A 24523-nucleotide genomic window follows, 5' to 3' on the forward strand; every position below is an offset into this window, starting at 1 on the left:
CAAATCTCAATCTGATCTTGAAGGATCTTAAAGGATCTGCTGCTAAAGACTTGATGTCAGATATCTCAGCACATCGTCAAAGGTCTTGCGGAGTCCATGCCTCATTGAATCAGTGCTGATGTAGACGTTCTGCTAATTTTTATAAAAATTTGTCCTGACTTTATTTTACATGATATTGCAGAGAACATTTAGAAAACCTACAAATATTCACAAATTAAACCTGTAGTTTTGTATCTCTGAGTTGTGAATGAATCCTATTTTCTTTGACATGGAGCTCGGTGTGTCTGTGATGGTCAGTGTCATTTTAATTCATCATTCATCTTCCTCTAGTGGCCATGTTTATTCAGCCTGTCTGGAGTTTACCTGCTACTCAGTTTGAGAGATTACTTTCTCCACAGTCTTGCCAACTTGCCAACACAGAAAATACTGAATATTCATTGGCTGTTCCCATAGTCAGCAGTTCTCATGATAAGACTTTTATAGCATATGTCCACCTGTTTGTGTGTGTGTGTGTGTGTGTGTGTGTGAGAGAGAGAGAGAGAGAGAGACAGAGAGAGAGAAAGAGAGAGCCAGAGTGTCATGACACACAATGATGGATTAAAAGCATTTCTCTACAATGTGTTAGGTGTATTATAACAATTTAATTCAAGGATAACATAAAGAGATAGCGAGACAGAAAGCGGGGTGGAAAGAGAAAAAGAAAAAGAGACATCAAGCGCATGCCATGTCATGGTGGATTACAAGCACTATATCTCAGAACCAAAGTTTGTTAGTTTTTTTCAGGTTTTTAAAATCATGACTCAAAAGTAACAGCTTACCACCATAGATATGAATAGTAGATGCCTCATTAAGCTAAGCCAGACCTGCTGCAAAATAAAAAATAAAAAAAAACAAGAAATTGCTTTTTCAAGTGAATGCTCTGACAATATCTTCTCATGCAGAAGGTAAGATAGGGATTATCTAAAACACTGGATGGGTGAGTTTACAATTTAAGCCCATATCTTTTACTGTTTATCTATAATGTCATCTACATGTTCTTATTATTTAGTAATATGTGTGAAGATAGATAAGATTGCTTTGTGATTTGTGATTGGTTGACTGTTGACTTATTTTATCCAGTGTCTTAATAATAATAATAATAACTTATAGTAGCTATGGTTAAGACTGGGGAGCTATGCTTAGTCTGTCATGTTAGCTTTAATGAACTTTAACAAATTATGATGAAAGTATATTTTTTATTTTAATATTTTGCTGATATTCCTGTTATGTAATTTATTCTTAGGCTAGTATTTTAGTTTGGCAGAATGGTACTTCAGAAGCTAGCATTACTGCCTCACAGCTCCAGGGTCCCTGGTTTATTTTGAGCTTGGGTTACTGTCTGTCTTGGGTGTCCAAAGCAATGGAAAAAATCTTACTTTGCATTATTTATTTAATTCGGTCAATAATAACAACAATAAATATCTGTTTTTTTTTTAACAGACTCCATAATTATTTAAATATAGTGACTCTACCAAACGGTCACACAGAACATTAAAGGGTTAATGTACACATTTTTTTGTGTTTATTTCCTTTTAGGTTCTGTTGTTTCCTACAGGTTATCTGTTTTCTTTCCGCCTCCTAAATACATGCCTCTAGGTGTGAATGAGTGCATGAATGTGTGTCCATGGTGCCCTGTGATGGACTGGTATCCTGTTCAAAGTGTGTTGAGATCAACCCCTACAACCCCAGTTAAACACTTGAACACTAGGATAAAGCAATTCCTGAAGTAGAATGAGTAAATGTTGTTTTAAAGGTATTTTACATCATCTTTTTGTTTTTGTCATGCTCATTACATTTTGGGATCTCTACCATGATATATTCTCAGCTTTCTATTATAGTTTTATAAATATTTGTGACTTTAAATGTATCAGTAGCAGAAAAATGATAATTAATGCCAAGATAAATAATGCCATGCAAAATCTGAAATAAAATCTAAAAATTAAGTGAAAAACACTACATGGAAAATAGGACAAATAAAAAAGTTGCAAGTTTTTTTTAAATTATTATTATTATTATTATTATTATTTTCGCTGTTGGATGCGCTGACATATCACAGTAGCTAGTAATAGCAGCTAATGCACCATCAATTATGGTCCTATATTTAGGCTTATCGCATGGTTCAGCTTCGGTGACACTGTGTTCCAGAAAGCAGCCAAATTTCACATGCAATAATAATCAAATATGGACATTTTGTATGTGTGAACTAAAATGTAAAACACTTTATTTATATGTTGTGTTAATATGTTATGCCAGAGATAGAATTATTTAATACACAGGAGCACAAAAGAGTCTGACTAAAAAACTTAATGTAGGACTGTTTATACTACATTTTGCTGTAGTTATGAAAGTAGTTCATAATACTGCATAATATGCTTCACTATGTATAACAAACAACAAAAAAACTTATTCTTATTATTATTACAACAACAACAACAACAACAACAACAACAATAATAATAATAATAATAATAATAATAATAATGTTCATGTATGTTAGGAAACTGTATGTCATTATTCTTATTTTTATTCGTCTTCTTCTTATCTTATGAGTGAAGAAAGAGAATAAAAAATCCCCCACTCCAACCCTCTTCCTTGACACACGAGCGCACACAAACTCTCTCATTTAAAAATCTGCTTTCAGTCTAACAATGAAAACTTCCCGAAACCTGGGTGTTTTTTTTCACCTTTCGTCTCTTCATCAATCCACATTCTCTCTCTCTCTCTCTCTCTCTCTCTCCCTCTCTCTCTCTCTCTCTCTCTCTCTCTCTCTCTCTCTCTCTCTCTCACTCTCTCGTTTCTCTGCGCCGCCACCAGAGGCTCCGCGGCTCGCGCAGTCTGAACTCTGGGCGGTAGCGGGAGCGCGCTGCGCGCACACGGCACATTCGCGCCTTATTCGAGGAGCAGCTGTAACTGCGAGGAACTCGCTCCAAATACGCTCACGCGCCGCTTGCGCTCGGCTTCTCCACAGCGGGTAAGCGTCCGCGTACCTTTGCCTTTCTATTTCTTTCACCTCATGTATGTATACCTCCTTAAATATGGTTGTATTAAACGAGAAACAAATAGCTGTGTTTTTATTACTACAAATAGTACATTTTGCGCCGTTACGCGCGGATGCACAGGTCTCTGATAACATGCACAGGTCTCTGAAGACAACATTTTTAAAGAATGTCTCAGAAGTGTCACTTGGTGCATGTGGAAATTACACAGCCCTTACAATTGGATTGGTTTTGGAAGTTTTTTTTTTTTTTTTTTTTTTTGCGGAGAGCTCTGATGCGCGTGAATATTGCCTTGTTTGGCCAGTTAGATTGCCAGAAAAAAAAAGTTAATGAAATCATTTTAACCGTCTCGCACTTTCTAAACTTTCTTTGTATAATATCATTCATATAGTGACCAGTTTTGAACTTCTACATTTAATACAGTGGTGAGATTATGCATTCTGGTCGGTATTGCGTTTCATGTTTAGACGAGCTTACCTCTAAACACACCGCATGCACGCTCAAACTCCCAGATGTGGAGGAATTATTCCAATAATATTTATTCGTGTCTTTTCGCTATCAAATGAATAGTGTAAACGTTCACTCACAAAAGCTTCTTTCTGCTTTATTTATTTTGCGCGACGATGTACACCTGATCGTTCATGTCGATTCAGACAGCATCACATGGCGTGCAGGATGAAATACACAATCTCTGTAAAGTCCGAAATGAAGCTTTTTGCTGGTCGATAAAGTGCATTTGGAGTCTGATGATAAAGTAGTGTGTGAGATTGTGTTTTATGGTGAGTAGCTCTGCAGCCTTTGCTGATTACACAGCCTCACCGGGCTATAACACATGCATTGCAGAATTATGGGGTGAACCTGACACTTTTGAATCATTGTACAGTTAGTGAACTTTTGGACACACACACTATGCTATGTTGTTGTGATGCAGAGGTTTGTGCAGAGATCTGAGCACTAACACATTACACAGTTGAGATAAGGAAATAAAGAATACCCTACTGTCAGAAAAAAGCAAGAACAAATAAACAAACAAACAAACCAAAAAAAGAGGTTTGAAGCTTTGCCTGTCATCTCTGATAATATATGCATTCTATACCGATGTGTTGTTAAAATGATAAATGTCAGTTTCTAAATGCTTTTTCATCATAATTATGCTATTAAATTAAAGAGCTAATCACAGACATAATTTATCGGCTAATGTGATTGGTTGTAGTATATCATCTTTGGCGTTCGGGACCGAGATTATGCCCAAAACATTGGGAGTGATTTCTTGAATCACAGCATCTTCATTCCATAATATGTGAACTTTTTTGAACAGCTGTCTATACATGTTGTGTTAAAGGGCCAGGTGCCTGTAGGGCAATTAAAGCTTATAGAAATTAAACTTGACATTTGCTGAGAGAGGAAATTTGGTGTGCAGAGGGAGACATAACAGCAGCGGGTTATGAACTATATATATATATATATATATATATATATATATATATATATATATATATATATATACATGAGGAATGTGTGTGTACTTGGTATCTGTTTGAGCCTCACTGGACATAAATGACCAAAGTAGGTGTTAATTCAGCATAGTTGTGTAGGTGGTAAGGGTGCAGCAGGCAGTTTTATGTAAAGTGGCTCATTGGCTGTGTGCTGCAGAAACCTCGTAAATCAGATTTGAGCCATTTTAGTGTTTTACATTATTTGGGAGCTCACATTCATCTTCTTCATGAGGTAGAAAAAAGATCCCATGCATTTAAATCCCAGCAAACACTTATCTTCACTGTGCAAACAAAACTTGTTTTTGTTTCTGTTTTTGGAGATAAGATTTTGCTTCAGTACACTGTCTATCTACAGTACTCCTTTTCCCCTCATGCATAAAAGAGTGAACATGGCTGTTATATAGCTTCTCTGAACTTGTGAGCTTCGGTATCTGTTAAAGCGTTAAGGTCTCTCTCTCTCTCTCTCTCTCTCTCTCTCTCTCTTTCTCTCTCTCTGTTCTTCTAATTCTGGGGTTTTGTCTCATTCTTAATTCACAAGCAGTAGTTGAAGGTTAAAGGTAGAGCATGTTAGAGAGTAAAAATGTACAGCGTTTTTTTAATTACTATGAATTCAATTATGCTATAAGGCATCATTTTCTTGAAACTTCAAACTTGTCCAGTGAACTAGATTATACAGTCAGGAGACTGAGGTGTGACCAGCCTGGCACAAAACATCGATTGTTTGTTAACTTCTTTGATTGTCTACAGTGCTTTCATATGTGCTGGAGAAGGCTGCCTGATACAATATAAAGCTGTGGATGAAGATGAGCATATTTTCTCCTCACCCCGTCTGTCCTTCCCATATTTCCTCTGTAAATACAAGCAGGACACGGCTGGCATGACTGTAAATTACAGACATACAAACAAATGCAGTATAGATTGGTTGTGATTTATGTCTGACAACTACAACCGCTAGGGCACCTACAGTCCAAGCCAGAGCTTTGATAAATTGATTGGATGAAACATCAAGCCTGGGACATTGATTACCGTTTACCGTGTCTGAGAGCAAACTACAGTGAGCGATTCGGAAGGGAAGGGCTTCGAAGGAATGGAAGTAGTATGGTTTATAAATGGGTGGGGGTGGGGGTGGTTACGGGTATGTGGAAATAAAATCATTAGGGTTTTTTTTGTAATTGATGCCGACTCAGTGGTTGGAGTTCAGGTCTCCCTTCTGCAGTTCTGCACCTGCTGCAGGAGCCTCCGGTGCAGAACTTTAGCTTAAATTAGCCACTGTGTATCTCACACCTGCTCCAAGAGCCAGCGCGTGCCAAAGGAGCTCACCCTTCATCTTCCGCCCAGCACTCCGTGTGTGTGTGCATGCAAAAGTGTGTGTGTGTGCATGCTTTCGCTCGGGCAGCAATGCAATTCTTTTCTGACTGTTGGGAACATGACAAAAATAATCATGCTCATTTTAATTGCATATCTAAAGATTGACAATTTGTTAAACTGTTATAAATGCACAATTTTAAACGAACACCGTAACTGGAACAATACCATCAATTCATTTAGAAGTTATTCTGATTGACTCATTCGTTTTTCAGAGATATAGCTGCAATCTTATTTTTGTTGCTATGTCGCGAATTACTTCTACTTAGCATTTTAATACAAAAAACAGCAGTGACAAATTTAGTTAAAGCTCATACTAGGCCATATACAATGACATAATGCATTGCAGAAACAAGTTTCCATTTAGCTCCAATACAGGGGCTTTGTTTTGATTTCATTCCAGCTGCTCGAACAATCGCTAATCAAACCTTTCAGTTCTATTCAGTTACAATGCTGATAACAAAATAAGATGGCTTTATGATTACAGCAGTTAACATCATGACTAGAAGTTAAGTAACTCTACAGATATTTTTGGTAGTGGTGTGTGTGTGTGTGTGTGTGAGAGAGAGAAGGGGCAAATTCAATTACTTTTCTAATAAACTCTAACCTCTGCATCTGTCAGTCAAAGTGGTGCGCCTGCTATTTAAATTCACACGGAAAACGTGAATTCTGGAACGCCGTATACTAATAGAGCTTAATTAGTTATTCTCATTTGAAATGACAGTGAGCAAAGAGGTGAAAAAAAAATAAGTGCTCTTTCTTGTGCACTGCCATCTTTCCTCTTTGTTACTTTCACATAATTACACTTCATTTTGAAATATCTGAGAAAAAGCTAAGAATTGGACACGGCATTTGGAGGCCAGTTTTACAGTACTGAACAGATTTACTGAATCATTTGTCCTTATATTTTTTTTCAGAATTAGAATTGATCAGATGTCTCAGCTGGTGGCTTAATAAAATAAAAAAAATAGTAAAAAATTTAAAAGTATTTATTATATAAAATTTCTCTGTGAAAAGGAACAAGACCGGAAACAATGTGGATACAATGAGATTCACACAATGTGTTTTGTGTTTTATAAAGAAGTTATACATGAAATGAGTTTTCTCTTTGCAATTGAGTGTTTTAGAAGACTGTGTGTGTGTGTGTGTGTGTGTGTTTTTCTTTCTTTTTTCCCATTGGCAGTCATCAATAGTGTGTTACCATGGCAATTTAGCTTGGCGGAAGACGTTGGCATTTGTTAGAGTGAACAGACAGAAAATCTGCTGCCATTGTACAGTATGCTATCTCACTTTTGTACTCTTTGCAGGTGGGAAGCCATAATCGACAGTTTTTGTGTTTGCTGTTCCTTTTTTCTATTTTTTATTTATTTTTTTTTTAAATGAAGGAGAGCTAGTCATTCCAGGCGTTCCTTTGCCAGAGGTCCATACTTCACATAGCACGCTCCTTGGCAAGCACAAAGAACTTCATTTTGCTCACAGTGCAATCAGTGGAGTTTTGACTGTAAAATACCTGGCTCACAAACAGACTTGCTGCGATTGTTGCAAAAGCTACATATTTGTGGTCTGTTTGACAGTTTAACTTTATTGCTCGAGAATAGAATTCGAAGGAAAACAAAAAGTCTCTTTCTCTTTTTCTACCCAAGCACGCTTTCTAACTCTTTTCCTCTGAAGCACCCAAGCATGGTGTACTCTCTTTCCAACAGAAATGGAGTTAAAACATTAAGTGCTCCTGAATAACGCATGAGTTCCAGGTTCTGGCAGTCAGGAGATGCTCGGAAGCTTTGAGGAATCACTCTGGCTTGGAGTGGGGATAAAAGGGGCTTGGAGGGACCTTTGGCCCAGCTAGTAAACTTGGTGTGTCTTGGTGTCATTGTTAATGGTTTTAAAGTATGTTTAGTAGGTAAGTGACTATGATTCGCATTTTAGCACACGTACACTATATTGCCAAAAGTATTCGCTCACCTGCCTTGACTCGCATATGAACTTAAGTGACATCCCATTCCTAATCCATAGGGTTCAATATGACGTCGGTCCACCCTTTGCAGCTATAACAGCTTCAACTCTTCTGGGAAGACTGTCCACAAGGTTTAGGAGTGTGTTTATGGGAATTTTTGACCATTCTTCCAGAAGCGCATTTGTGAGGTCACACACTGATGTTGGACGAGAAGGCCTGGCTCTCAGTCTCCGCTCTAATTCATCCCAAAGGTGTTCTGTCGGGTTGAGGTCAGGACTCTGTGCAGGCCAGTCAAGTTCATCCACGCCAGACTCTGTCATCCATGTCTTTATGGACCTTGCTTTGTGCACTGGTGCACAGTCATGTTGGAAGAGGAAGGGGCCAGCTCCAAACTGTTCCCACAACGTTGGGGGCATGGAATTGTCCAAAATGTCTTGGAATGCTGAAGCATTCAGAGTTCCTTTCACTGGAACTAAGGGGCCAAGCCCAGCTCCTGAAAAACAACCCCACACCATAATCCCCCCTCCACCAAACTTTACACTTGGCACAATGCAGTCAGACAAGTACCGGTCTCCTGGCAACCGCCAAACCCAGACTCGTCTATCAGATTGCCAGATGGAGAAGCGCGATTCGTCACTCCAGAGAACGCGTCTCCACTGCTCTAGAGTCCAGTGGCGGCGTGCTTTACACCACTGCATCCGACGCTTTGCATTGCACTTGGTGATGTATGGCTTGGATGCAGCTGCTCGGCCATGGAAACCCATTCCATGAAGCTCTCTGCGCACTGTTCTTGAGCTAATCTGAAGGCCACATGAAGTTTGGAGGTCTGTAGCGATTGACTCTGCAGAAAGTTGGCGACCTCTTCGCACTATGCGCCTCAGCATCTGCTGACCCCGCTCCGTCAGTTTACGTGGCCTACCACTTCGTGGCTGAGTTGCTGTCGTTCCCAAACACTTCCACGTTCTTATAATACAGCTGACAGTTGACTGTGGAATATTTAGGAGCGAGGAAATTTCACGACTGGATTTGTTGCACAGGTGGCATCCTATCACAGTTCCACGCTGGAATTCACTGAGCTCCTGAGAGCGACCCATTCTTTCACAAATGTTGTAGGTGCTTGATTTTATACACCTGTGGCCATGGAAGTGATTGGAACCTGATTCTGATTATTTGGATGGGTGAGCGAATACTTTTGGCAATATAGTGTATCTGCTCTATAAGATGCGCTGGAGACAAGGATGAAAAATTCTTTAAAAGTAAAACGTTGTTGGTGTAAACTGGCCTTCAGCTTTAACATGTTTTCTATATCATTTATGTCTCTGCTAGCAAAAGTGCAGCATTAATATAATGCAATGATTAAAATATATAGATTTTAAATCACCAATTCATCACCTAGGTCAGACCTTTAAACAAGTGTTTTTACAGTTTTCTGTATTACAAAGGCACATTTTCCTTCAATGTTGTTATTATTATTATTATTATTATTATTATTATTATTATTATTATTATTATTATTATTATTAATATACTAGCTGTAGTCTTGCGAAATGAATTTTTGCATTTTTACAGTTCAAAAGACTGTTTTTTGGTAGCTGTACCCTTTGTATAGGCCGCTGTTTGTTTTACAGATGTAAGCCTTGTCTAATGTGATCAAAACACAGTCTAGACAGACACAAGCACAAAACTGTATTGGTCATAGCCTTGATCAGAATGTGCACCCTGCTGTCGGCAAGCCATCATAGTAGGTTGTCAGTTCTGCCATAAAAGAGTTCATTGGGCTGAATTATTGCTGTTCACTCACTTCGATCCTTCTATAGAGGCAAAGCATTACAGAACAATTCATATTCGATTACGAAGGCTGCCGACAGCTTGGGAGAGGCTTATAGAATCTAAATCTTGGGTAAAGTGTGTGTACTCATAGAGCTGCCACAGCCAGCTGCTGACATCATGGGGGCAGCTGACAAGTTCTGCCCTTTCTGACCAGCTTTGATCAGCTCCACTATTCTCCAGAGGCTCTCTCTCTCTCCCTCTCTTTATATATATATATATATGTACATATTTGTCTCTCTCTCTCTCTCTCTCTCTCTCTCTCTCTTTGCTTCTTTAGTGTAACTGGAAATACTCTTTAGGATGGTGGCTGATATTTGAACTTATAAACTGTTTGAAACAGGCATGTTCTGCATGTTAAGATATAAACATATGACAGTAGTCATGCAGTAGATCAACTCATTTGCATTTATTAGACTAAAGGATGACAATGTTGACAAATTATGCTAAGCATTCATCATTCCTAATTCAACTGTCATTTATTGCACTAATATCAATTAATAGCTAAATTTGACTAGATCACATATATTGTTCAGGCTCACAGTCTTTGTTTATGCTTTATATCTTATATTGGGTTATAGAGCTCTCCTGTTTCAGCTTGGCTTGATAATAAATTCTGAAACCTGTACCATCCACATCAAGAGTGGATGTGTTGCATAACTCTGACCATGTAAGTAGCTTAAGTTGTCTTGAGGTTATAAGATGATGACCTGATAGGCAGCAGTAATGAAATACTAAATTTAAAAGTTGTCACTTATTTGACGATAAGCATGCATGCATCTAAACACAAGTGTATGAATTCTTTAATCTCAGAAACATACAGATGAAGGACCTTATGCTTAAAGGCACAACCAGTCACAGGCAAGTGTGCCAATCCAGAATTCACATTTTTAGTGAACATGATTTTTCTACATTATTTTATGTTGCATGCTAAAAAAATTGAGGAAGCCATTCGCTCAAATGAAGGGATTTTCATATTTTAATTTATTCACAGCAAAGTTCAAGCTAAAGCTATAAGTAAAGCCACTTTGAAAAAAGCTAGCCTTCTACCAAAGCTGTATTTCTGCCTAGAGATGCAGTGCTTCAGGATGAATCAGGACGATTCTGTAATGGTTGTGTTTGATGAGTCAATGGTCTGCACTACTTTTAGCTCCATTTGTATGTTGTGGCTTTGCTTGCATGCTACCTGGGGGAGAAGGGTAAGCAAATTTGTCATGGTTACTTAGGTATGGTATAGCTTGCATGGCAGCGGAAAGAGCAACAATTATAAATTAGAAAGTGTGCTTGGGTAGCTGAGGTATACCGCACTGTGCGGTGGCGCTCTAATCAGTACAGTGCTCTAATAAAATAGATATAATTCAGTCAGGATACCTGGAGACAAATGCATGTTGTTTGTAATTAATAATATTGCGGTTTTATAAATTATATGTGATAGCATTATTAGAAGCAGTAGAGTTTGTTCTCAACAGTAATGTCACTTGCCTGTTTGTTTTGGATCCAAAAAGATGTTGATGTTGAAAGGGAGGCCTGAGAGAGAGAGAGCAAGAGAGAAAGAGAGAGAGAGTAGTGACTCTTAAACAACAGGAAGCTGATGAACTGATTTTGGATTTCTTTGAGTGTTACCAGGTTGGGCACAAAAGAGAAAAATGTGTACAGACCAGCTCTTAAATGTCCATGAACAAGCATCAAGAATTCTCTTTGCTTTCCATCACACATGCAATGAAATGAAATGATTAGGTTTGGCTCTTAAATCAGCGCTCCAACAGCATGAATACTCGCATGAACGTTACTAACGGGAGATTTGAAAATCGTTCATCATGTTTGACATCGTGGAGATGGACTGCACATGCATATTCAGATATACGGGTAAATTTACGAGCGTGCTGGCAGAGTGACTGCTTAGATGTGAATTTACTTAAATCACTTTATGTAAATCTCACGAATGATAGGGTGGTCATGTAATTGTGTGTGTGCAAGGATGCGCGAAATTTACCAACACTGAAAATAATCAAAAACAACACTTTGGTGGGAATCTGAAAAGGTTACAGTGATAAAAGGTTGTAATGTGTTTAGCACAGAGTAGGTAAGCATTGTGTGTTATATACTAAGCACTTGGAAGTGATGCTATTTTGTTTGCAGTCCTGCACCGTTTATTACTCATGTGTCCAAACAATGCTGCTGACATGTTGTGTTAGTTTAGATTCCATGTCATTGGGCTATTTTTAATCACAATGACAAGTAATAAAAAGTTATATATCAGTGCTGTTTCGTAGTGAACACGAGTAACACATCCAATCTGGCAACCATTTATTTATAGGCAGGCACCCAATCTGCCTATAAATGCACCTCACAAGTGCCCCATTTAATGAACAGTGTACGCACTTACATTTCCACGACCAAATCTTTACTGTGCATTCATAAATATTTTATAGTATGTATAGCAGAACATGGTGCTACTTGCTATTAAATGATCAGTGACTTTTCATTCTTCAAAAACTTAAATAAAAGTCAGAACACATGAATAAAATCTGTGCAACAGTACAAAAATATAAAAAAGTATATAGATTAAATACTGTATATACTGTAAATAAGTGCATTTAAATAAGTGTTGGCCTAAATAAATGATTAATCATGATCAAAGTTCCTGACATAAATAATGTAGTAATAGCACACTAGTGCTCTTCTTCACATGGCTGTGTATGCATGTGTGTAAAAATGACATTTGAAAGTCTTGGACGACATGTTTTCTCTCTCTGTCTCTCTCTCTCTCTATCTGTCTGTCTGTTTGTCTGTCTATCTATCTATTGGAATTTAAGTCTTAGGAATGGTAGAGTGTGTTTATTCTGCAAGTGGTTCTAAGGAGACATATTCTTACCCATCACTATAGGTAGGTAGGCTATGCCCCTGAATGCAAATACATTACGACAGGACCATAATCCATCTGTTTTAATGGTGCACAGCAAGCCTGCACACAGGAATTGAATCTATAGGTACACGCGAGGATTTACCGTGATGATGCAGATCTTGTAAAGATTAAGCCCAGTGGTGTAATGTGACAAGTCAGCCACTCCTCTGTGTATCGTTCTTTTGGTTCACTGGCATTACAAGCTTTGCAAGTTTATACCAGAGAGACAAAACAGTTCTCCTGACCATGTGAGTTGTCAGACTTCCCACTTCTGAGGTTTTTCTTTGCTTGTTCTCTTCTCCTCACTCCCTCACTTTTTTACTTTTCTTATCCTTTTTTTGAACTCTTGTTTTTATTGGTATGTGACAGTCCCTTCTCAGCATCTCACATACTAAGTGGCTGTATGGACGAGTGAGATCAGCAATCATATAGCTGTTTGTTTGGTTTTGTGCTAATCACACTGGCTTGATACGGCTGGTATTCTCTGGGAGATCTCATTGCTGAGATGCACTGGCCTTTGCAAGCCTAATTTCAGCCAGATGCCCATTTGCTGTGTCCAATCTCATGACCTTTACGTCAATCACAGATGAATAGTCTGAGGCGCTGGGAGGCTGGCCATGGCACTGTAATGAACATGTCCAAGCCTGGACATGATTCACTTTGTCAGATGGAAATTTGAAATTTGGACCCCAATTGTGAACAGCCTCAGACACACATTCACAAATGAAGGCTTTGGCACTAAGAATAGGTCCTTGGGCCATTTTAATTGCAAATGACAAATCTTTTAACGTTATGATATGTTAAGTGCTTATTGTTATTCATCAGTTTTTCCATTGTATTCCTCTTACATGGATTTTCATCTAACCTTCATTTCACATGCAGTCCTTTCCTGGAGATTTACAAGTAGTGGTCTGCTGTTTCATTGGCTAGGTGATGTATCAAGTGTTCAGGAAAGATACAGCCACTTACAGGCACCTTTATTTAGAAATGGCTGTGGGATGAGTATCCGCCTAACATGAGGTATTCTCTGATTGTAGAGTAGGTTAAAAGCATGCATATAGTGATCAAAGTGCAAGCGTGGACTCTGGCAGGTCTAGCTATGACAGCATAACTAAAAAGGAGAGCCAGAAGGTAAAACAGGCACCCTGGGACATGAGTGACTGTGTGTGAGAGAGAGGTGGAGAGAGAGGGGGCGACAGCGTCAAAACATTCCAGTTTACCAAGATTCTCAACGTCTGTGAACCTCGGAGAGGAAAAAAAATCTGAAACAAAATGGCAGACAAATACAAAATAGGTAACAAGTAGGTACATGCTGTCATCTGTCCAATTATTTTTGACACACACACTGTAGATGGCAGCTGACAATTTTTTTATGTTTCAATGCTGACATATTACTAAATTTAACCAACAGAACAAAACTCACTGAAGTATTCAGCGATTATTTTGGCACTGATATAAGAGCGGACCATGATCTGTTGAGTCAAGACAATGAGGCTCCTGTTTCTCAGATGCCCTGACTCACATTCATCTCACAAGATGATAGGGGAACCTATGATGAAAGATTTCTTCTGTAAACTTATAACCTGTAACAAAAGTGTTATAAACAGTTTAGGTTACATATATAGTAGAAGGTGTTGCTTTTGCTGCTATAGTTTTGTCAGCTGAGGATAATATTAAATCAGGTGAAGATTTTAAAGAATTAAGAATTTCAAATGAGATCGTATTGGAACGACATAGTAATTGACAAATTTAAGTTATACAATTTAAGTTACAAAAAGTTACTAAATGTAATGATAATCTTGCAAATAGCAGTGATTTGCCATTAAAACATGAATAAATAAAATAAGGATCGTCTGGAATGATGACTAACATAAAATAGCTCATACAGCTTTATGCTATGAATCAAGGTTGATATATAGATAAAGATTTTATGCTTTAATTTAAGTCCTATGTATTCTTAATGACATGCTGCTTTTAATTAAACTCACATTAATCCATAGCAGCTGTGCTTAGACAGTTAGCATGTTGGTGAGTGGAGAGGAATTTATAAATGTAATGCAAGATTTTAAAAAGCTCTAACTTGACTTGTGGGTGACAGAAAAAGAAAAAGATCAGTAAAAGTAAAAGTTGTTGATAAATTCTGTAATGTAAGTGTCAGCCAGTATCAGCCATTTTTCCAAATGCTTTCAGAATACTGATGTCAGCATTGTTCCTTAAAACAAATATAAATACATTATTCTGCTTTAGTCTGCTGTTCAAATGCCTGACTAATTTTGTTGGTTTTCATTGACTGATGCAGTAATCAAATAACGATGGCAAGATACACAATTCTCTGTCCTCTGATATTCAGTAACTTTTGACTGTGTCATATACAGGTCTTTGTATAATTGATTTGCCTATTTTGCAAGACAGCGTAATAAATGAGACAGTAATTGCGCTATATGAAGAGAAGAGCTTGGGTTTAATTATAACGTTATCTGACAGGGTGCAGTGTAACTCCAAGAGTCCAGGCTGTTTACTGTAGATAACTTACTTTTAAATCTGTCTGTTCTACGCTGATAAAGTAGTCATCACTTAATACTGCATTTATATTGCACTGACAATGAAAGGCAGAATGGAGTGTGAGATTAGCACTTTATGGGTCTCTGCATTGTGTCATGATTGCGTATTTGCACAAGTTAAGGTTAGGGTGAAGGGCAGGGTTGATAGCAAGCTTCCAACAAATTTGCTTTTGCGCATATGATTTCCTGCAAGTTTTGTTTAAGATTGTTTTGTGAGGCACTGAGCAAGCATTAGCTCCTAAAAACTGATGGTGCTTTATCAATTGTACAATTTTCATATTTTTGGAGGCTTTTTGATGTTATTTTTCTGTAATTTCATGCTGGACACATCCTGAGGAATATTCTTCTCTCTTATCCATTATTGTCTACTAGGAAAAGTGTCTTGTTGATTAGAGACATAAGAGGAAAATGACCAGATTGGTTCAAGCTGCCAGGATGGATATAGTAACTCATATAACCACTCTTTACAACTGTGGTGAGCACACAAAGGTTTTTGACACTACCTAAATTGTCCTTTCAAGCTTTGTTTGTGTGGGCTTGGTGTGCTGAACCTCCCATGTGTGTTTTCCAGAACATCCAATTCTGATTGTTTCTAAGCTAGCTTCATATGAAAGTTAATGAAACAGAAGTTTAATAAACTGCATGAAATTTGGAGATAGTCACGCAGTGTGATGAAAAAAAGCACACTGACTTAATCTGTGTGCCGTAGCGATTGAATTCCACACTGCACTGAACAGGTGCGTCTAAGCTTCCTGCTGTCAAATGCAGCCACAAAAAGAGGCTTTATTCTCTGGATAAACCAGCCAGGCAAACCTCCACCACACTGACTTTATCCCATATTTGAGCCGATAAACGATTATCAACGATTAAAACACTTAATCACAGTTAGATACATCTGTCGTTGTGATCAGTGGCTTTAAAGCATGATCAAAAAGTTTCCTGTTTGCTGTTACAATTTTAGACACCCAGTTATTGCTCATCAATGCAACCACCACACAAAAGCACTGTAAATATTCAAATAATTATCGGTGTTCATCCACAATCCCTGCTGCATGTATTTTTAAATTTGCCATGTTCACGGCTCCCTCACTGCCTCTCAGCTGAAATATCGCGTCGGCGAATGGATAGTTTCTCCCTCAATTGCTCCATTGGGAGAGAGTCATGGACAAATTGCTAACAAGAGCAGCCAGGACCATAAAGAGAAGGGCACTCATCAGAGAGATCTCTGTGGCCAGAAAGAACGAGAAAAAAAAAGGATGCTTTGTGGGCTATTTGTTGGGCCTGGTGACCATGTTACAATTTAGGCATCTGTGACACTTTGGAGGCTTTTTTTCTCTTCGGATTGGTTTAAGCTGTTGTTAGAGGATGTGTTGCTCAGTGCTTTTGTCTGAATAATGAGGTCAGTGCATTAGACTATCCATTTAGTAATTTCTTTTCATATACTGCTGAAGTCCATTATAATTATAATATAATAATTATATCAGATAAACAGTGGGGGAAAAAGACCTCTTGTAGAACATTCCAGAATACATACTGTCTCTAAAAATACATTTCTTTCATGTTACTTGACAGAGCATCCATTTACTCTTGTGCTCTGTCTTAACATGCAATTTGTGCCCAGTTAGCTAATGGTGTTTTATGTCAAGGCTGCCAGCTATACGAAACAGGGCCTATTAATGGCCCATCAGTGATGTGGTTCACTCTGGCCTTAACCTGTCTCAGTGTCCCAGGGGCATCGGCTTTGTGGAACCTTTATTATTTCTATGGTGGGCAGCGAAAATCTTTCGGATGTCAGTGTGACTTAACAACCAAAAAAAACAGGTTTTGGGAAAAAAAGGGAGAAAGAAAATTATAAACTCTTTAATCTTACTCAGACTGCCATCCTGCAGACATTCTTACTTGGTGAAAAAGCTAATTCAACAAATGCTAGTAAAAACAATCAGTAAAAACTTGCTAGCTAGGTCTATCTAGGCTTATCAAATTGTTGGATAGCTATATGCCATAGTGACGCAGGTTTATTCAGTTTGTAATGAATTGTGCAGTGGTGCTAAATGGTTAAAGGCTCTGAGCAGAAGGTTAAGGGTTCAAGCTGCCATGGTCAGCCCTTTAAGCTGCCACCGTCAGCCTTTTAACAATGTCTTTATCGCTACCTGTTTTTGGAACAATGTATCACAGCTGACCCTGAGCTCTGTCCCTAACCTCTTAACAAACTGGGATGTGCAAAGAATATATTGTATTGGTTGAGATTCATGTATAAGAAAAACATTTCATTTCAGGAGAACCTAAAGATTTCTTAACAATATATAAGAGAAAATGTAGAGGAAAAAAAATTCACCATGTACAGTGTTGAGTCTGCCATGTATTTATCGCTTAACCCTGTTCACTGACCTAGCACACAAGTACAATAAGATTACCCTGAAAAGATCTGGAGGCAGAGGCCAACACACAAGCACACACATACAGACCTTGTAACGTTCTAGCACTGTGTCCCAAGGTCCCTTGACTATGCAGTTTCAGATGCAGGAATATACATCTATACCTCAACGTATATACCTTACTTTCGAGTTTTGACAAATCTAGGACACCTTTGTGCACACTGAACAAAATGAACTGAAGTCTATTCCCATATGGTGCCTATATAAGACTCAAGAACTGTACCTTGGGTGTCCACCAGTGAGAATACATACTCCATTATGTACTCAGATAAGATGGTCAATGAGCCAGTGTATGCATAGTCCACTCTGGTGTTCAATTCCAAGAGATGTAAACCATCTCCAATTACCCTTGAAAGTACCAATCACACACTGTTTGCCAGATAATGCTCTCTAGAGGTACATCCCAGTCGCTGCAAACAATTACACTAGACACACAGACAAAACAGTGCTGTGAGCATTTAATACGGATGCACAATTAAGTGGTTGTTCTCTAACTTGAGGGCAGATTCCCCCGAACAACCGGACGTTTCTCTCCGCTGTGGTCAGGGAAGCACATCCGCTCCTTCAAGCCAAGCACAGAGAGAATGAGAAGAGCTTTCACCCGCTGGTCATAAGGGCTCTCAACTTGGTCAACACCCAGAACTTGTACTTTTCTGGACTTGTTTCACAACATCCACTATCTTAACTGGATTTTTTGCACAGCTCAGTGCAAATATTCACCAAACGTAAACACCGATACTATATTCATATCATCAGTCATTTTATTGTATTTATGTGCTATATTTTTATATATTTTGTCTATTTATTTTTCCTTGTACAGCTAATTCCACTTTATTGTACAGCGAATTAAATTCAGTTTTGTTTTATTTTACTTTACTTTTTAAATCCATTTTTGGATTTTATTTTTTATAACATGGACAGTCTTAAAAAACATTTCACTGAATTGTCATACTCTGTGACAAAATAAAATTTAAATCTGAGATTCTCTGTCTTACCCCAGAGGAGTTTGTTACAGCATGCAGCACATATCATTTTTGAATTTTGGACCAACATTTTTTTCTACTAATATTTTGGTGTTGCTTAAGCAGCATGGAAGAGTGTTTGAGCATACAGTACACTATGCAGTGTTTCCTGCTGTTTTTCCTGCTTCCCAAAATGCCAACACATTCTTAAATTCTACCTGATCTGCTGCATAAAAAGGGATTCAAAATCAAAACATTTTAAAAAGACCTGAGATATTGAAGAAATAAACGGAACATATTTCAAACCAATTGCATTATTAATGCCCTTTGCCAGTGAAGTCACAACAAATAATAAATCATGTTGGGGGCCATCACCTTTCGCATTAATTTCATGTTCTGTGTCAGTGAACTGGAAAAGAAGAAGACGGAAAAACTTTTCTGTATCTCCCAGATCGATCTTCAGCTGTGACTTCCACCCGTGCGCAGCCACTGTGATGCTTATGACCATAATTGGCCCTTGAGCATGACTATATGTGATGTGAAATGTGTGTGTGTGTCCATTCAGACACCAAGCTTTTAAACAAGCTTCCCATTACAGCACATTCAGATAGTGCTCCTGTCTGCTACACTGTAGGAAATAAATAGTAGACATGGGAATGTCTTCCTTGCAGCCTTGCAGTCTCTCTCTCTCTCTCTCTCTCTCTTTCTCCCCATCTCCCCCACAGTCTCCTCTCTAGAGACTAGTCCTTGTTTTCTGTCATTTATCTGGAGCTATGAATGCATAACATTTCTGAGTTTGTCAGTCAGAGTTGAAGCTTTCAGACTTTTTCGAGGTTGGATCTGATGCCTCTTGTTTGGATTTAATGAAGACGTCTTTGGGAGCAGGGAACAGGTCCTTGGGGATTTACATCCAAGCACCAGGGGACTGGTCCTTTTATCAACTGGACTGGGTGTATTACCTATTTATGTGTACAGTTCTTTGTGTATGAATGCTAAAATAATGTGATGGATAGGAAGCAAGCCAAATAGAACAACGATTTTAATCACATTTTAAGAGATATTCAGTGAGGGGGAATGATTTGGGCATTACTGTTTATTATTATTATCATTATTATTATTATTATTATTATTATTAGTAGTAGTAGTAGTAGTAGTAGTATTATTATATGTTTTCAGTCCAAATACCTAATTTAAATTTACACACACACTGTCTTTTAATGTTTTCTATTTATATATGAAGTATGTATTCATAAGCAGAAATAAATATATGCTTAACAACAAAATTTACAATAAAAAGTATATATAATATACTTATATAAAAAATATAAATATATAAAAATAATATATATATATATATATATATATATATATATATATATATATATATATATATATATATATATATATATATATAAATATATTATAAGGATATGTCTGCAAAGGTTACATAAAAATTATGTTATAGGTATAAATACTAAAAAAATAACTTCTAGTGCAAATTGCACTTGGTGTTGTTATAAAATGTTGCCACTGGGTGGGAAAACTGCACAAGAGCACACTATATGCCCAACAGTTTATACTCGTATGTGGTTCTTCCACAAATTTGGAAGCACACAATTGTCTAAAATGCCTCTGTATAATGTAGTATTACAATTTCACTTCACTGGAATTAGGAGGCCCAAACATGTTCCACATGACAATGCCCTTGTGCACAAAGTGAGGTCCATAAAGACATTCTTTGTCAAGGAAGGAGTAGAAGAACCCAAGTGTCCTGCCCTCACCTCAATCCCACTGAACACCTTTGAGATGAACTGGAACACAGTGAATACACCCAAAGTCAGTGCCTCACCTCATTACGCCCCACAACGCCCCACTCAAAGATCTAGTAGAAAACCTTTCCAGAGGAAAGAGGTTATTATAACAGCAAATATGAAATGGTGTCCATCAACATTTGAGATTTCTAAGGTTCTCACCTGACAAGTCTCTGATTAAACAAAACCTGAATGGAAAAACCTCCAGAGCCATAGCAAAGATCGTAAACATCTCTGTCAGTATAACTGGTGTGATAATATGCAGGTGGAAAGTTCACAGAACCACCACTAATCGTCCTCGGACAGGTTTCACAACATGCTCTCAGTCTAATGATAAGGAAGCTGAGAAGGAGCCAGCAGTCACTTGAAAAAGAGTTGCAAATGACCTGATAAAAGAGCAGGAACAACTGTTACACAGAGAAAAATAAGCATTATACTTCATCTGTGCATTCATTTCCACTCCTACACCCCACACAAATATCATGTGATATGAAAGCAAATCAGAACTATTTTGGAACAGTATACTCTGGTCAGAGGAAACAAAAATAAAATCTTTTGGCAATTATCCAGCTTTGCGAAAGTAGACTTGCACGTATGATCCCAAGAATAACATACATTCAGTGAAGGATGGAGACAGGAGAATCCGCAAACAGCACAGGGGCACATGTCATTGAAGGAAGCATGAAAGGAGCGATGTTCCAGGATATATTAGAGGACAATTTAATCTCCTAGGCCAAGAAACTGAATCTGGGGAGAAGATGGACGTTTCAACAAGACAATGATCCCAAGCATACAGCCTAAATAAATCAAGAAGGCCTTGCATGGCCAAGTCAATCTCCTGACTTTAATCCCATTGAAAATTTATAGAGGATTTTGAAATTGCAAGTCCATCAGAGGGATCTTTATAACCTTGGGGAACTGAATATGATTTGCCTAGTGGAATGGGCTAAAATTGAACCACAATGCGGCAAAATTAAATCTCATCACAGACATCATGAAGCTGTAATTACCATCAACAGCTTGTTTTTGCTTATAAATACATATCTTTTGTTCATATTTATAGGTACAAAGTCAAGACATTATGTGTGTAATTGTGAAGTGAATAGATTGGAATTCACTGGAAGTATATTAAACAATTATTCATTACTAGTTATTATCAACTGTCCAATATCCTGAAATTTATAAACACTGGATAACAGAAGAGGAAAGACCTGTATTAAAAAGGACCTCAAACCAGCTGCATGAGAAGTGGGAGGATTGAACAAGTTGTAAAACACCACAATTTAGGCTTGTCTTGCTCTTCCATGAGTCACCTGCCAAAAAAAGTGAAGTGCAATTGAATTCTGAGTCCAGGAGCTGTAATAACAAGTGTCCTTATCTGAAAGACAAAATGTATTGTCCCTTGTGGTGAATTCAAGAAGCATCTTGTCCTAAATAGAGCTATCTCTTCCCTCTCCATCTCTTCCCTCATATGTCTTGTCTTCTCTCTTTTTCTTAACATCTCTCTGTCAGCAAAATGCTCTCATATCATTTGGCTAAAGCCTTTTGGGTCTTATGGGGCAAATTGATGTAATAGCCAAGCTGGCATGCATGATTTGTTATTTGTCTTGTCTCTAATTCTTTTTAAAACAGAGACTATCAGCATCAGGCTGTAGAGATATAGCTCTGTTCGTGTACTCAGGTCAATTTTTCTTATTTGTTAAGACGTACTGGGTTATTTCTGTCCGTAACAGGGATCTGTTTGTGATTTCATAATTAAATGCAAAAACATGTATGTCCATGGAGAGACTTGAAGATGGAAACTGAAGACGGAAGATATTAACTGATTGCTACTTTAACTCAGGTTCATTCATATTTCCATGGTCGTGGGTGTTTATGTATACCATATAATATAGTCCATGGGTGTCGCTAGGCCATTTTTAGGGGGGCTTTAGCCTAATATTTCTACTCAGCCCCCCGATTCTGCGATTCTCCATAAACTGTACACAAATTCGTGATCGCACAGAGTGAGGATCAGAGGACAAGTGTGTGCGTGTGTGTGTGATCAGGAAGACTCGTATTTGGCTTGTTCAGTACTCAAACGTTTGTTTTGTTTATTTTATTTATTTTATATATTTATTATTTATTTATTTATTTATTTAATTAATTAATTAATTAATTTATTTTTACTGTTATACCCTCATTGGGGGCTGAGCCCCCCTTAGAATTGCCCCTGATATGGTCTACATCTCCTGTACAGGCACGAGATACACTATGATGACTATTACAAACCTCTGAAAGTTAGTGTCTGCTTCTTTGGCTTATTTTAATGCTTCCACACTCTGCATGAAATAAACTTCTCTGCCACCATGACAGATTTCTGCTCTTGGAAGTCATCAATCTCATCTTTGACATTCACAGTGTTCATAGTAAAGTGACTTTTACATAATTTACAGAAAATCCACTGCTGCACTTTCAGACGCATTATCCGTAATGGGACATAGGGTGCAGATGTGAATTTTCACTGCACTCAGCTCAGCAACTGGCATAGCACCAAATGGAGTTGAGAGGTCCATGCACAGGGTCATCAACTTTTGTGCACCAATCTACAAACAAAATATCCTTTTGCCCAAAAGGATAGTAGTAGACATGTCTGTTTAGGAGTTTGTTTTTCGTCTTTTTGTTGCTTCAGGGAAGCTTCTACTTGCATTAAAAGCACTGAAGGAAAACGCATTGAAACCACTGTTTTCATTGTATACTGGTTTCAATGTCTTCTGTGTGAGATTCACATCGACGTCTTCTTAAATGAAACATAATCTTTAAAAGTGGACCTGAATGGAAGCTAGCTGCAAATAATCACAGGGCTTTTGGTGTAAACAATGTAAGTGGGTGCTCTTTGAGTACATTTTATCACTGAGGAGTGAGGTGAGCAACCACCAGAACTCATGCTTTGTGCCATAGACTCGTCATAGATTTCTTGCTTATGAAGGTACAAATAAGCAACTAACATAATGGATTGTCCCAACAGATACAGATATTTTAATGCTTAAACATTAAAGGATTAACATATAATTAATGACTATAAATGAGACACATTTTTAACGTCTTAGTCCTGTTCTTGTGTATTTCACCTTTAATAACACATTCTGCACTTGTATCCATCTTCAACCAGGCCATGACAGTTTTGGATTTGACTGGGGGTGAATAAATACATATTTCTCTCTTCATTCATGTTTTTTTGGACAACTTTGCTGTTTTTAGACAAACCATGTTGTCAGTTTGCTACACCAGAGGGGGTAAATAATACAAAACAAAACAAAACAAACAAACCAAAAAGTCTACAGAAGTCTGTACAACCTCCCATTGTCTCAAGCCCTGTACTTTGAAAACTAGACTTTCTGAAGTTCAGACAGTTTTTCTGTATGTTTATAGGCTCTGCTAAAGTTTTTTTTCATGTACTAGGTTTAGTCTACTGTAACACTTTGCTGGGTCTGAATCCACAGACAGCTGTTTGTTTTATATTACTCTTTTTTCTGCTTGGTTTTTATGTGAGGTGACAAAAACTGCAGCTACCTATGGACAGCAGGTCACAGGCCATCGATCTAAGACCATTTGAAATACTGAAACAGACCAAGTGTGAAATTATCCATAGTGTGGCACTGGAACGTGGCATAAAACAACAACAACAACAAAAATCACATAGTGCAAAATAAATTCAGGGGTCTATACCATCCTTAGCATACAATTGGAAAGTTAGCCAGTTCAGTACAAATATGTTTTTTTTGTAATATATTGATATTTCTGCCTAGAGTCGTAATAACATGGAGAGAAAAATACAGTGTGTGTGTGGGGGGGAGCTAGTGTGTGTGTGTATATACAAAAGGCAATAGTGTACCAGATTGTTTCACTGTGTCACATCCATAGACTTTTTAGTGACATTTTTTTCCTAGCTTAAAATGATTCTGTTGTGTTTGTGTTGTTTTCATAGAGAAATTATTTAGAAATACACTGATCCTCTCCCAAACCTTCATATTCTCTCTCTCTCTCTCTCTCTCTCTCTCTCTCTCTCTCTCTCTTCCTCTCTCTCTCTTCCTCCTCTCTCCCATGCCACAGATTAATGTGTTTGACAAGCCACTGAGCAAGAAAACACATTAATTGCTACTCAAAGTGGAGAGCTATCATGGGAGCCCTTG

General features: G+C 37.9%; 1 protein-coding gene across 2 annotated transcripts in view; it reads left to right on the forward strand.

Moving 5' to 3' along the window:
• The first annotated feature begins 2891 nt into the window (after window positions 1-2891).
• Window positions 2892-24523, forward strand: part of LOC131362195 (cadherin-22-like) — a 203085-nt gene continuing 181453 nt past the window's right edge. For both annotated transcript variants that reach the window (XM_058404039.1, XM_058404040.1), the window contains exon 1: window positions 2892-3010. The gene's annotated coding sequence lies outside the window, so the exon portion shown is untranslated. The remainder of the gene's footprint in view (window positions 3011-24523) is intronic.

Source organism: Hemibagrus wyckioides, linkage group LG11, assembly GCF_019097595.1.
Source record: "Hemibagrus wyckioides isolate EC202008001 linkage group LG11, SWU_Hwy_1.0, whole genome shotgun sequence".
NCBI classification, from domain to species: domain Eukaryota; kingdom Metazoa; phylum Chordata; class Actinopteri; order Siluriformes; family Bagridae; genus Hemibagrus; species Hemibagrus wyckioides.